The sequence below is a fragment of the Capsicum annuum genome, unplaced genomic scaffold (assembly GCF_002878395.1).
Source record: "Capsicum annuum cultivar UCD-10X-F1 unplaced genomic scaffold, UCD10Xv1.1 ctg4263, whole genome shotgun sequence".
NCBI classification, from domain to species: Eukaryota; Viridiplantae; Streptophyta; class Magnoliopsida; order Solanales; family Solanaceae; genus Capsicum; species Capsicum annuum.
Window position 1 is genome coordinate 247,761 of NW_025850043.1, and position 14,434 is coordinate 262,194.

The 14,434-nt window shown below is 28.5% G+C and overlaps 1 long non-coding RNA gene across 13 annotated transcripts in view; it reads right to left on the minus strand.

The window, feature by feature from the left end:
• Positions 1-4,958: 4,958 nt before the first annotated feature.
• LOC107868115 overlaps positions 4,959-14,434 on the minus strand; it is a 17,201-nt gene continuing 7,725 nt past the window's right edge. For 2 of the 13 annotated variants that reach the window (XR_007049971.1, XR_001673656.2), the window contains 6 exons: positions 9,964-10,049; positions 6,066-6,174; positions 5,877-5,975; positions 5,580-5,640; positions 5,190-5,487; positions 4,959-5,097 (listed from right to left, as the gene is read on the minus strand). This is a non-coding gene — a long non-coding RNA (uncharacterized LOC107868115). Of the gene's footprint in view, positions 5,513-5,579; positions 5,641-5,876; positions 5,976-6,065; positions 6,175-9,963; positions 10,050-14,434 lie in introns of all 13 variants that reach the window. The other 11 variants (XR_007049974.1, XR_007049972.1, XR_001673653.2 and 8 more) reach the window with 8 other exon arrangements.

A 14,434-nucleotide genomic window follows, 5' to 3' on the forward strand; every position in this document is an offset into this window, starting at 1 on the left:
ATTGAAATCAGTAAAAATAGATCACTCATCTGTTGCACCAGAAAGGTTATTTGTTGCAACATATAACCAACCTGTTGGAATGGATGAGTAATCCATTGAAAACAATAAAATAGATCACAGATCTGTTAAAATATATCACTCATCTGTTGCAAAATGAGTTATATGTTGGATCAATATTGTTTAGATTTCTTCCAAATAGAAGATTCGTATGTTGCAATAGATGAGTGATTTGTTAGATTGTTCATCTGTTGCATCAGATTTTCATAGTTGCATCAGATTTGCATCTGTTGCATATGTTTTCATCTGTCACATCAGATATTTCATCTGTTGCATCAGATTGTTCATCTGTTGCAACACCATTTTTACCAAGACAAACAACAAATCAACCCAGCAACACCAATACATCACACACACACACACTAAAAATATCAACTGTGACCAAAAATCACCAACAAATTTGAATCAACAATTTAACGACAAGAAGAAGAAATGCCAAAAATTAGGGTTTTAGTCAGTCCACATTTCAAATTTAAGCTAGAAATATTAAAATTATTAATCAATACTAGAAGAGTAGTTGGCTCAAGTTCCTCTGTTTCTTCATAATTTTTTACCTATAAAAAAAGAAATGGGACGACGAAGAACTTGAAGTTGTTGTCGCCGGAAAAGTCTTCAAGTCGATTGATGATTGAAAGTCGAAAGGAAACTCGTCAGACTATTTGTTGCCGGAGGTTCAAGTTGCCGGGGATTGAAGGGAGAAATTTCGCAGAACTGTTGGTTAGGAGAGAGTTGAGAGAAGCTGTCGAGAGAGAGAGAAGAGAGACGGTTGATTTGGATTGAAGAGGGGTGTGGGTTGGGTTGATTTGTATTTTTAAAAAGATTAAAAAGTTTTAAAAATATTAATCAAGTCCACAATTAATTTAATCAAGTTTCCTAATGATGTTTGACCCTTTAAGTTGGTCAATGTCTCCAATCCTTCATTCAAGACTTAAAACATACCTTTCCTTCAATTTTCTCTATGTTCTACATTTATTTAAGGAGCGATTGTGTTGTACGATTTTAGGATTTTGGCCTATGTGATCATGAGTAACATTCACCTTTTTTTTTTCAAAAAATCTTTTGCTTGGCCATAAAAAATTTAAACACAACTTAACAAGTAAACATAGTCCTTAACTTATTTTCACATTTTTCATCTTTTTATTTCATATTTTCTCTTTTCAGAAGTCTAAAAAAAAAATTTAAAAATACATGACCGAACACAATTGCAATTCCAACTCTAATTTCAATTCCAACATTAGAATTTTTTATTTTCATGGCCAAACGCCTACTTATGTTTTCTCTCTAATATAAAGTGAGTATAAATTTAATTTCTACATATTCATTGTGTTTTAGTTAGTTTGTCTGATTGTGATTTGACACGAAATTTAAGAAGATAAAGAAGATTTTTGAATCCTATCCCTTAAGCTAAAGGTAGGTAGAATGTATTAAATTATTTTTTGATCTTATATTTTAAACGTACCATGTAAAAAATTAAAATTAAATAACTTTAAAAAAAAAGATAGTTTTCAAACAAATTAAAAAGAAAAATAAATTAAAATAAAGTGAATATTAATTTTGGACCCAGGCTTTGCATGGACCAAATGACACTAGTATGATTAGAAATCTATTTGGCATTTTTCAGAGCAGAGTGGTTATTTCTTTTCACATATCGAGTTGGCATTTTCTAATGCATTGATCTATTTCTTCCGTTTCATTTTACTTGATTCTATACTAAAAAATAGTTATTCTAATTTACTTGCCCAGTTCATGAAAGGCATAATACATAAACAGAACTTTTAACTTGACATCAAATTATAACTATGACTTTAACTTTGTCAGTGTACAATTCGGCCCTTTAACTATACAAAAGCTGAACAAAAAAATACTTCAATCTTGCAACACATATGCGTGAAACTCAATCACACCAACGTGGACTAGTACTCCAACCAAATGCTGCCACCTTATTAAAAAATACACGTAGATTTTAGATATTAACTTTGCCAGTGTACAAGTAGGTCTTTTAACTATACAAAAATTGAACAGAAAATACTTCAATCTTGCAACACATTTGCGTGAAAATCGCTCCTACGTGGACTAGTACTCCAACCAAATACTCTCGCCTAATTAAAAAGATACACGTAGATTTTATATTATATATATATATATATATAGAGAGAGAGAGAGAGAGATAAAGGATTAAATAAGTTTATAATAGTCATTTAAGCATTTTTTACTGTTGGGGGCTCTAATTTTTATTCCCACGCGCGTCATTATGAGTGTACGCATTATGCCAGGTAGGATTGGAGTGATATTTTATTCAACTTTTTTATAGTTAGAGGGTCTGCTTGTGCATGATCAAAGTTAAAGGTCATGGTTATAATTTAATGTCAAGTTAAAGGTCCTATTTATGACCAACATGGATTGTGGTGCAGTGGATGGGGTTGCTCCACTCTTTACCAGAGGTTGAGGGTTCGACCCTGAGTATGTAGAAAACTCTGTTAAGAGCGCTGCCACCTTAATGGGCCTTGCAACACGCGATTCAGATTAGTCAAGGCTCCAATGCTGGTATCAAACACAGGATGGAAAACCAAAAAAAAAGGTCCTATTTATGTATTATGTCATTTATGAAATCAAGAAAAAATTATTATATTTTTTTCCTTTTATCCTTAGTATTAAATGACTATATAAAGTAATAATAGCCAAATTTAGAGTTTCAAAGAATCATTAATAAGATTAATTTAGTAAATACACTCCTAATTAAAGTTTTCTTAACAAGTGTGTCAAGTCAAAAAAACCAAGTAAAATGAAATGGAGAGAGTAATATACTCCTCCGTCCTATTTTGCTCGTTTCAAATTTCCTAATTTGATTTCTCATTTTACTTGTTTTTCATTAATCAAGACAAGACAATTTATTTTTTTCTTTTTTACCCTTAGTATTAATTATTTTTTCTCCAAATTAAAATATAAACATCATTTAATATTAGTATTATGGTAAAATAGATATGTTATTAATTATTTTTCTTAATCAATATACAATATCAAATTGGGACGAATAAAATGGAACGGAGGGAGTAAAATTTTTTAAAAACTATTTAAAATGAATACCATTAATTCCTTAATCATTGATAAGTTACGATTATAATTCTTGTATATCTGATTAAACACATTTAATGTTTAGTTACTTAAATGCACCTTTTTATTCTTTTTGTAAATAATGAGTACAATATTTTAAAATTATTAATTGTTTAATTATTTATCACCCACGTGTTATGCAAGTTTATATCGTTGATCTATCTTGTAAGTATAATATACTTTCAAAAATTGTATAAATATAATATATTCCCGCCATGAAGAGATTAAAATCGGGCATTTCAATTAACTGAAAGTTCTTTTGATTTCTCATCCGGTTTTTGTTATTCATACTAAATTTGACTAATTCTTTTGCGTCACGTAGAACTCATTTGGAGGAAGTGCTTTCCACCAAGGATTTTTTTCATACTTCGAGCTCAAATCAAGACATCTGATTAAGGGAAGAGCAGTCTTATCCACTACATCATATCCTTTGATGATAATTAATTGAAAGTTAAATATATTCTTTCATATATTATAAAACTTAAAATCAAACTTTATCAATAACTGAAACACCGAAAATGTTATTGTTCGATCTCTTCATTTGGCACCTGGCTGCAATCTCCATGAATATTTAGAATTTCGAATAATGACTTTTTGTTTTTTTATAATGACTTAAATTTCACTTTTTACTAACAGAGGTATGGCACTGCATGAAACATGAGAGTCCGGAATCAATATATGCCATCTCTTTAAAAAATTGATCAATCTATGTCATATATTTGAAAAGTGACCAATCTATACTTTGTATGAATTATGCACAAGAAAAGTGCTAAATATACCTATTCTGACGTCGTTAGCACACAGGCCATTAAAAATTAAAAGGATTGTGCACTTATTTAGTGCACAAAGCATAGATTGGTCGCTTTCCAAATAATTGGTAAAGATTGATTATTTTTTAAAAGTTATGACATATATCGATTTCGGACTCGAAACACAACTGCTTTTAAGAATTAAGTGTTAACTGTTTATGTTATATTTTTTAATTGAAAAAATCTAAGTCTGATAAATTCCGCTGCAGAGTAATAACCTGTAAATCATACAAAAAGAAATTGTACTAAGCAAGTTCATGCAAAAAGAATTGTACTAAGCAAGTTGATGCAATGAGCTCCGCGGAAAAAGTATCAGAGTAGCCTATTTTAGGCTTTATTGATGGTTGTTATTTAATTAATGAAAAAGGGTCTAAAATACTCTTCATTTGTTTAAAATATTGTAAAAATGCTTTCCATCCACTTTTTGGCTCTAGATTATCTGTCACATTCATCTTTGAGTTTCAAAATACCCTTTACATCTACCATTGGGCTCAAAAATGACATTTATTTAATATTTTTAATATTAAATAAATAAAAAATATTTTAGTAATACAGTAACACATTTTCATTGGCTCCCTATTTTATTCTTTAAAAAAATTTAAAATATTTAACCCATAACATCTACCTCATTTATACTCGGTCATCAATATTAATATATTAATGTATTAGTACTTTTTGTTGAGAAATCATGTCAAAGTGCTAATCTTTCTTTTATGAATAAATATATGTGTCTGGTATACTTTATAAGGATTGCACCACAAATTACTTTCTTCCTTTATAACTAGTGAATTCAGCCGCGCTTCACGCAGCTTTAATTTGTTTAAATAATTCTTTCAAAATATAAATATAAATATAAATATAAAAGAAAATTTTTAGTCCGATCAGATCTATATATTAGCTTCAAATTTTATCCTAATTTATTGTTAACACTTACTTTTCTCTAATTTTTCTTTCTTATATACACATGATTACACAAAAAGGGAAAAACAGAATGGGAAATTTTTTGCCATTAAAATCAATCTAAAATAACCAACAATAGCAACAATTCCCACTTCAAAACATCAATATTTTTCAGTTGTGCTCTTTTCTGCTGCATTCTATGTAAATCAGCCCTATCACCCTGATTTTTAAAAAATAAAACAATTGTGACAAATCAAATTAAATTTAAATAATGTATGCAACAAGCTCTATGAGGAAAAGGCAAGGCATTACATCAAGTGGAAGGGATTTCTGTTTCGTTTTGATGATGGTGCCAGCAAATCGTCTCTTCAGCATCGTAGCACGTAGCACTTTGGTCGGGAAAAGATCAATTCTCATAAGGGGATCCCAATTTACTTTCAGAAAACAGTCCTCAATAATTAGACTTAAGTTCACCAGCCTTCTTGGTACTAAAAGATAATACAAGGAGTGCAAGACAAACACCCACTTTCACCATATGTATCAGCGGAAGCATCTATTGTTCTATTTGGACTGGAACATGGATTTTCTTCATGAAGAATGCCTCGACCACCTTCACATAATCGGCAGCAACTTGTCTATGAAAAGCATTAAAGTTTTTTTTTATACATGCTATTGAAAAAATTTAAGAAAGTTCAGAATCACCATAAGAGTTCAAATCAGTTTTACATGAAATTGATGCCAAGGAGTTTGTCACCATTCTATCCTGAAAATGCATACAAGGTGTCAGTTGCAAGGAATGAGGAATGCTTTAAAACTATTTATAAAGATATTTTAAACATCAAGGCACCAACTTTTTTAGGAACACCCGAATTATCGTGCTCTAGCTTTCTTTCTGTTGAAAAACTCGAATTGCCCATAGAAATACAACTTGTTTATTAGCAATTTTAAGATTTGAGATCCAAAGATGCTGGATACAAAAAAGGGGCAGAACAAACTTACTCCTAGGAAAAGAATGGGTATCAACACTTTGAAGGTGGAAAGCAACAATGTCTGCTTGTTGCTTGGTATTGACAGAGCAAATAGAACTTGCGCTACTATCTGTGCCCAAAAAGACACATCCCCAATCAGCCCGTGGAAAAGATCCATAAAAACAGAAATTTTATACACAAATGAGATTAAACATGAAACCTGTAACAATAGTAGTAAGATTGGAGCTTGTAACTTGCTCAACAGTGATACCTGATCCAAATCCACTTGGCCATGGTCTTCCCGTTATCAACCTCAACATCCATTCACCCTAATTTTTTTCACAAATATGGCACGTAATAACAAACAAACAAACAAACAATAGGAAACCAAGAGGACTCTCTTATTTACTGTTGTTAATAAATTGAGAAAGCAAAAAAGCAATCTTGGTTGACATATATACAGTTGGATGCAGAAGAAAAATATTTTATTAACACAATATTTGAATGGTTAAAAGGACAAATTTATAAGCTAACATTAAAAAAGATTAAAAGGGTTGCTCTCTCTCTATATTTCTTTCCCGTTCATCCTACCCACCTTCACATACTCATTAATCATCGCGTTTCAAGACACAATATTTCTCTCACCCATTTCATCAAACATCTTGCGTGCACTCATGAAATCACTAATGCCCAAGTACCCACTCAACATTGCATTATAAGACACAACATTCTTCTCAGGTATTGCTTCAAACACATCAACAACATCACAAAACTTTCTATTTTTCGCAGACCCAGATAACATCGAAGTCCAAGCCCTAATATTGAAATTTATTCAGAATTAAAATTGGAATATCATTCACATTGTTTCTCAAGATTGACTTGAAAATATTTTGTAATTGTCCATATATACAATACCATGAACTCTAAGAGTGGAGAGCTTGAAAAGGCAAAAGTCTTCATTCTTAAATGCTTTTGATTTGCCTTCAGTGCATTAAAATCAAAACGGATTACTTTTAATTTTGCAAAACCTTTTTTTAAAAGAAAAAATAAAAAACGATGTGGTAAAAGCTCGAAAAGCCTAGAAATTAGATAAATAGCAATCCTGCATTTTGAGGCATGCCACATCAGGATGCCTCTATTCCTCTTATATATATTTATGAAATCAAGTCAAAATATGTTTACTGGTCTCTGTTTTAGAGGTAAATTATCATGGCATATTTTATGCGTGGAAAGTGAAATGAAATAAGTTTTACTGAACCTTATAATCAAATATCATGAAAAATTACTTTGATATATTTAAATACAAAGTAATAATATCTCAACTACTTCTGTTATAATAGTGTTCACAATAAATTTCAGCATAGGATGTTGTTGTATTTAGTGTCATTAATATCACTTTAGAGAAAATTAGTTAGAATCCTAAAATTATTGAAGACAAACAAAATCATCTATTGGTCTACTACAGCTAATTTTTAAACCCCTTTTTCATTTACATGCACTATAGTATAGTAGTTCACAAGGCAAAGTATCATTTCTTTTGCATACTTCAAAAGATTTCTAAGAGTGAAGCTCTCATAAACAAGATCTCTGCTTGTAAAAATCATGTGGTGAGAATTGTTCTGTTCTAAGAACCATGATATGTTCGATAAGTGTACAATAAATTTTTATCTGTCCATTACATGAATTTCAACCCACAAAAAATACTAGATCATGAATTTCAAAACAAGGCATTGTGAGTTAGAATTTATAAAAAAATTTAATTAATAAAATGCGAATCAATGAGAATGTGTCACTTTATTAGTGAAACTTTTTTTTATTCATTAATATTAGAAATGTTAAATAAAAGATATTTTGGAGTCCAAAGATAGATGTAAAAGGCATTTTGAAGTCCAAAGATGAATGTGAAGGGTATTATAGAGCCAAAAAATGAATGAAAAATATTTTTACACCATTTTCAATAGATGAAGGACATTTTAGGTTCTTTTCCGTTTAATTAAAGATACAATATAATAGAAAATAATAACCAAAAGTTCAAGACACTTAAAAAACAAAATCAAGTTGCATGGAGGAATTAAAGTAGCATAACTTTCTTATTTTCCTAGTCATGCTCACCAAAGTTGAAAATATAGGTTTTTTTTTTTACTTCTTCAAATTATCCTTTTATTCCATTAACGTTGCCATCTTTTTTCATTTTATTTTTCTTTTGCTGTTTTTGTTAATTGGGATTTGGGAGTTTTATGGACGCCCCCAGAATAGTTATTTATTTACCATAAGTAGATTAGAAAATAAAATAGTAATTAACAATTCATACCATGTATAGTAATCCATTAAAATAATAGCAGAAAGATGTATTAATTATAATTCGTATTATATATATATATATATATATATATATATATATATATATATAATCTATAATACATTAAAAGTGTGAATACCCTTAAAAAATTGATTTAAATTTTTTGCTCTTCATTAAAAGTTATTGCAATAAATAAAATCATCTTTTTACTATTTTCATATTTATAATATTTATAATTAAAAATTAAAATGTCTTAAAATATATGATAAGAAAATAATTTATTTTTTTTAAATAAGGAATCCTACTAATTTTGAAAGAACAAATATGATTGATTTTATTTTAACATTGGAAGTTTTTTGTCCACACAATTAACATTAAACCACTCTTCTTATATTTAGGAGACCTTTTTAATAGGAAAAAAGAACCCAATTCACGTGAGGGAACACACTAAGACATTGTTTCTAAGTGGTAACACACACTCACTCTCTCTCTCTCATATATATATATATATATATATATATATATATATATATATATATACTAGTTTAATGTATGTGTAATGCACGTGTATATCATATTAAAAAATAAATAATGTATTATTTTTAATTATCACAAGTTTTTGCACTTAAAATATACATAAAACAATTATGAGAACTCAATTTTACATACCCTTTAAAATTCAATTAATAAGAGTACATGATTTGCATGTGTGCATTAGACAATTAATATTACATGATAAGATGATCACTTCATTTAAACATAGCTATTAACGTTATACTAAATGCAATACTCCAATTTATTTACGTAATTAAAAAAAGAATATTATTTTATTAATACCAACTGTATGTACTTTGCATGTGTGTCTCACGATAAATAAAATTATTAAAAAATAGTCACCCATGTTAAAATTTTTATATCTATTTAAATCATATAAACTATAATGTGTATCTCAAATACTTGGGTATGCAATTATCTATCAAGAATAGATGATAATTATTATTGTAAACTTCAAGTTTATACTAAATTTTAAGAAAACGTACTTCAGGTCACAAGTAAATTTATCTCTTTAATCAAAGATATTATAACAATTATCTGTCAAGAATTTATTATCGAAAACTTCTCAAATACTTGGGTATGCAATTATCTATCAAAAATAGATGATAATTATTATTGTAAACTTCAAGTTTATACTAAATTTTAAGAAAACGTACTTCAGGTCACAAGTAAATTTATCTCTTTAATCAAAGATATTATAACAATTATCTATCAAGAATTTATTATCGAAAACTTTAGGAATATATTAAAATTTTAAAAAATTTACCTCAAATTATAAGCAAATTATCTCTTTAATCATAAATATTACCATGAAAGACGTGACAAAATAAGAATCTAAAATTAAAAATACTTTTTATATAGAAGTAGAGGATTCATAAATCAAAATTACTAGTATTATTTTAGTTACCAAGTTAATGCACACTCTAAACACTCATCCTTAACCAAATTTCACGTTTTACTTGCTTATTACATATTTGTAATGTGATAACTTATTTCTATTATATAGTGTAGCTATTAAATATTTTATATAGATGTAATAAAATATAGACAGTATCTATTTATAAGTCGTCACCATAAATATAAGCCTAAAAATTACTGTTAATTGATATAGAAATAAAATAATTTTTACGTGAAAAAACTCCTTGTTTAATACGAATTTCCTTAGTAAGTATTTTGATTTTATCAAAAAAAAAAAACAATAATAACAAAGAAAAAGAAAAATAAATTCTATCAGATAAATAACACCGACATAAATTAGGCTTACTTCGAGAGAATCTATACACGCTGAAATTTTAGATCTAACTATAACTTGAGAAGTAATCTGGCTTTATTTGGAGAAGAATCCGCAGGCTAAAAAAATAAATAGTAAACACATGTTAGTTTAATCATAATACAATTTCTTTCTTCAGATTTTGGTATGAAGGTTCAAAAACATCAAATACATTTTATGAGATGTAAATAATTGTAGAAAGAATTAATCAAATTGATTTAACATCTTTAGAAATAATTGTTTAACAACTTCACATCAAAAAGAGATGAAAATTACACTGATATATTTTTTATATGAACAATTATACAAGACAAAAATAAACAAATAGGTATGACAATTTTTATCAAGCTTGAGAAATTTTTTTTTAGTACTTTTCGTTGTCAAAGAACTGCTAACAAACATATGTTTTATATTATTAGGTCCTTTTATAGATAGGTTTTCTAACCTAAACAAGTTTAATTTATTTTGATTTGAAAATTACGATTTTAATTCACTCTAACGGCCTAAATAAAATAAAATAATTTAAGGAGGTGCTACCTAAAAGGAAATAGTATATAATTCTAGTTAGGTTTTAACTTTAATGTCCTAAATAAAAGAAACTTGTCCTAAATAAAAGAATTTAGTAAAGAATCTTTACATAATATTTTTTTAAAAAAATAGTGAACAATTAATATTAAAATAATTATTATTTGAGAAAAATAGTGAAAAGACGATTTTATCTATTGTAGAATTTTTTAATGAAGGGTAAAAAGTTCAAATCAGTTTTCTAAGGATCTTCACACTTTTAATATATTATAGATTATAGATATAGATATAGATATATACTAGTCGGCATACGCCGTGCTACGCACGATCCAATGTTGATCCTTAAAAATTTTATGTTATGTATAATTCTATCATTTAATTAAATCTTCATTTGTTTGGTTGAAACATTCGAAGCTAGGCATATATTTTTGGACTGATAAAATTTGTATAAAATATTTTAAGTTGTTCAAATTTTTGTGGCATTGATAGTCAATTATATTTTTTAAATAATTTAAGTTTTTTAATTATTGTGATTTATAATATTTTTTTCTTTCATTCTACTAATTGAAAGTGACATAGTAAAATGATTATAACAAAAACTTGTGAATTTTTTTTAAGTGGTCTCATATAAGAAGTCAAGTTAATTTAAAACATCAAAAATTAATTTATCATTTTATGCCTATTTTATCTTTTTAATTAAATATTATTAATTTTTTAATACTTAAATGAATTATAAAAACATCAAAAAATAATTTATTATTTTATATCTAATTTATTTTTAATTAAATATTATTAATTTTTTAATACTTAAGTAACTTATAATAATTAATTATGAGTGATATAGTAAAATCACGATTGAAGTAGCTGAAGCAGTCATATCATAAATGTCAATTTTAATTTTTTAATGCGTAAATGACTTATAATAATTACTTTAGGGTAATATAGTAAAATCACAGTTGAAACAGCTGAAGCAGACATGAGCAGCCTGTTTCAGCTGCTTATTGTTTTTTATTAAATGTTATTAATTTTACTTAAATAACTTATAATAATTAATTATGAGTAATATAGTAAAATCACGGTTGAAGCAACTGAAGTAGTCATGTCATAAATGTTGATTTTAAATTTTTTATTAATTTTTTTTAGTTTTTAATACGTAAATTACTTATAATAATTAATTAGTGTAATGTAGTAAAATTACGGTTGAAGCAGCTGAAGCAGGCATGTCGACTATGAGCAGCCTAAATAGCTATAAAAATTACTTGTGAAAAAATTTAAGTGGACCTCATATAAGGTGTCAAGTTAATTTAAAACATTAAGAGTTAATTTATCATTTTATATCTATTTTATTTTTTAATACTTAGATGACTTATAACAATTAATTAGGGGTGATACAGTAAAATTACGGTTGAAACAACTAAAGCAGACATGTCATAAATGTTTATTTTACTTTTTTATTAAATATTATTAATTTTTTAATATGTAAATGACATATAATAATTAATTAGGGATATAATAAAATTACGAAGAAAGCAGGCACGTCGATGAAGAGGTGTCTGCTTCTTCACGCTTCTATATATGTATAATATATATCCTTTATAAAAAAACTTGTGTAAGAGTTTATTTTTAGCATTGTTCGTTATTGATTATTTTAAGTATTGTTGCTTATTTTATATGTTATTTTCAGGTTTTTTTTTCTTTTGAAGCTTATACCTTTTTACTATATTTCACGTGTTGTTTTGTTTTTTTCCGTGTTGTCGTGTTTTGTATATATATCTCTTTAAATTATTTCTTTTCTAATTATTTGATTTTGAGTTTATGTTGCAGTGAATTCACGATAAGAGTTGATTGTGACAATTGATGATTATCGAAAGCGTTTACTGAGGACATAATACTTCAGATTTTTCTTGCGGTTTACTTCTTGTTTTCTTCACTAATATTTAGAATTTTATTTTAAGCACCAAGTTTTATGGAAAAACCTTCATAAAATAAATATATGAAAAGAAATTAGATATCGATTTTTTTTCTATTTTTGACAAAAAACATTAGATATATATTGTTAAAGTTATGAGAACGAAGCTGAATAGCTTTTCTTTCATTCACGCATAGTTACACAAGAGTAATGTATCCAATTTAATAAGTTGGTCATGCTGTATGGAGCAGAGTATTGGCCAGACAAAAACTCCCACATTCAAAAAGTGAAGGTGACAGAAATGAGAATGTTACGTTGGATGTGTGGACTTACCAGAGGGGATAGAGTTAGGAATGATATTATCCGGGAGAAGGTGGGAGTGACTTCGGTGGAGGACAAGATGTGGGAAGAAAGGCTAAGATAGTTTGAGCATGTGATTAGGAGGGGCATGGATGCCCCAGTTCGTAGGTGTGAGAGGCTAGCATTGGATGGCTTCAAGAGGAGTAGAGGTAGGCCAAACAAATACTGGAGGGAAGTGATTAGACATGACATAGAGCAACTTCAGCTTACTGAGGACATGACCCTAGATAGGAAGGTGTAGAGGTCGCGGATAAGGGTAGAAGGCTAGGATGAGTGCGTGGGTTGTAGCTAATAGTTAGAAGAACTCTTGTATAGCCGGGCTAGTAATCCTAAGATTGTGCTTATAGGTAGGAGCATCTAGTCAGGAGTGTTTGGGTGTGGTGGGTGTCTGTGGTCTGTGAGTGTATATTACTACTAGGTGGGTGTCCTATTTTATATGTCTTATTTCTTATGTCTTATTTCATATTGCGCTTATTTCTCTTATTTTGTATTGCTCTAATTCCTATTTTATTATTTCTTATTCCTTACTTATGTTATGTCATCCATCCTGCTTCACGTTTCATTACGATATTTTTCACTATACTTTATCTTAAGCCGGGGGTCTATCGAAAACCGTCTCTCTACTTCTCCAGAGGCAGAGGTATGGAGTGCATACATTTTACCTTCCTCAGACCACACTTTGTGGGAATACATTTTAATCATAATATTATCTTTTCAACTTTTATGCTATCATTTTTTTTAAATCTAGGACAATGTAGGAGTGACTTTCGTGGTGGATAAGATGAGGAAAGTGAGATTAAAATGATTTGGACATGTAAGGAGTGTAGATGTGAGGAGGTCAGAGGCGGAGCTACACTTTCACTACTAGAAATTAGCCCTATGACAATGGTTCAAAAACCATTGCGATAGATAAAAAAACCGCTGCCATAGATGTACCGCAACAGCTAGACAGGCGTTGCATATGTAAGCGTTGGGATAGGTCTATCGCAACAATTATCGTGACGGTTACGCCAACTGTTGAAATAGATAGACCTATTGCAACGGTTTTTCTAACCTCCTATTGTGACGCTTCGTATTGTTTATAGCAACGGTTAAGAACCGTTGCAATAGACTATACTGCAACGACATGAAAGCGTTGCAATAACCCTATTGCAATAATTTTTGAATATCTACTGCAACACTTATTGATCTTTTGCAACGGTTTTTAACTACCTATTGCAACTCTTTTCGACACGTTTTGCAACATTTTTTTGTTACCTATTGCAACCATTACAATTAGCTATTGCAACGATTTTTGCCACTCATTCCAAATACTTCAAATACCATTAACAGTTCAAATATCAATTGGAGAATATATATCTATATCTATATCTATATATATATATATATATATTGAACTACGTTAATAAAAAATTACATATACACATCACATTAATAATAATCCAAATTAAATAATGCAACAAACTAGTGTAGGGGGGTGCGGATATCTGACGTATGAAATAGATTTATTAGGTATCTAGTGAATCTATTTTTCTTTGTGCGTGGATATTTCTTAAATTTTGTTTCAATATCTTTTAATGATTTATTCTTTTCGTAAGATATATTCATTAATTTATTTGATTTATTATTTTATCCTATAGTAATTGCAGAGTTACAAATTTCTGTATAATA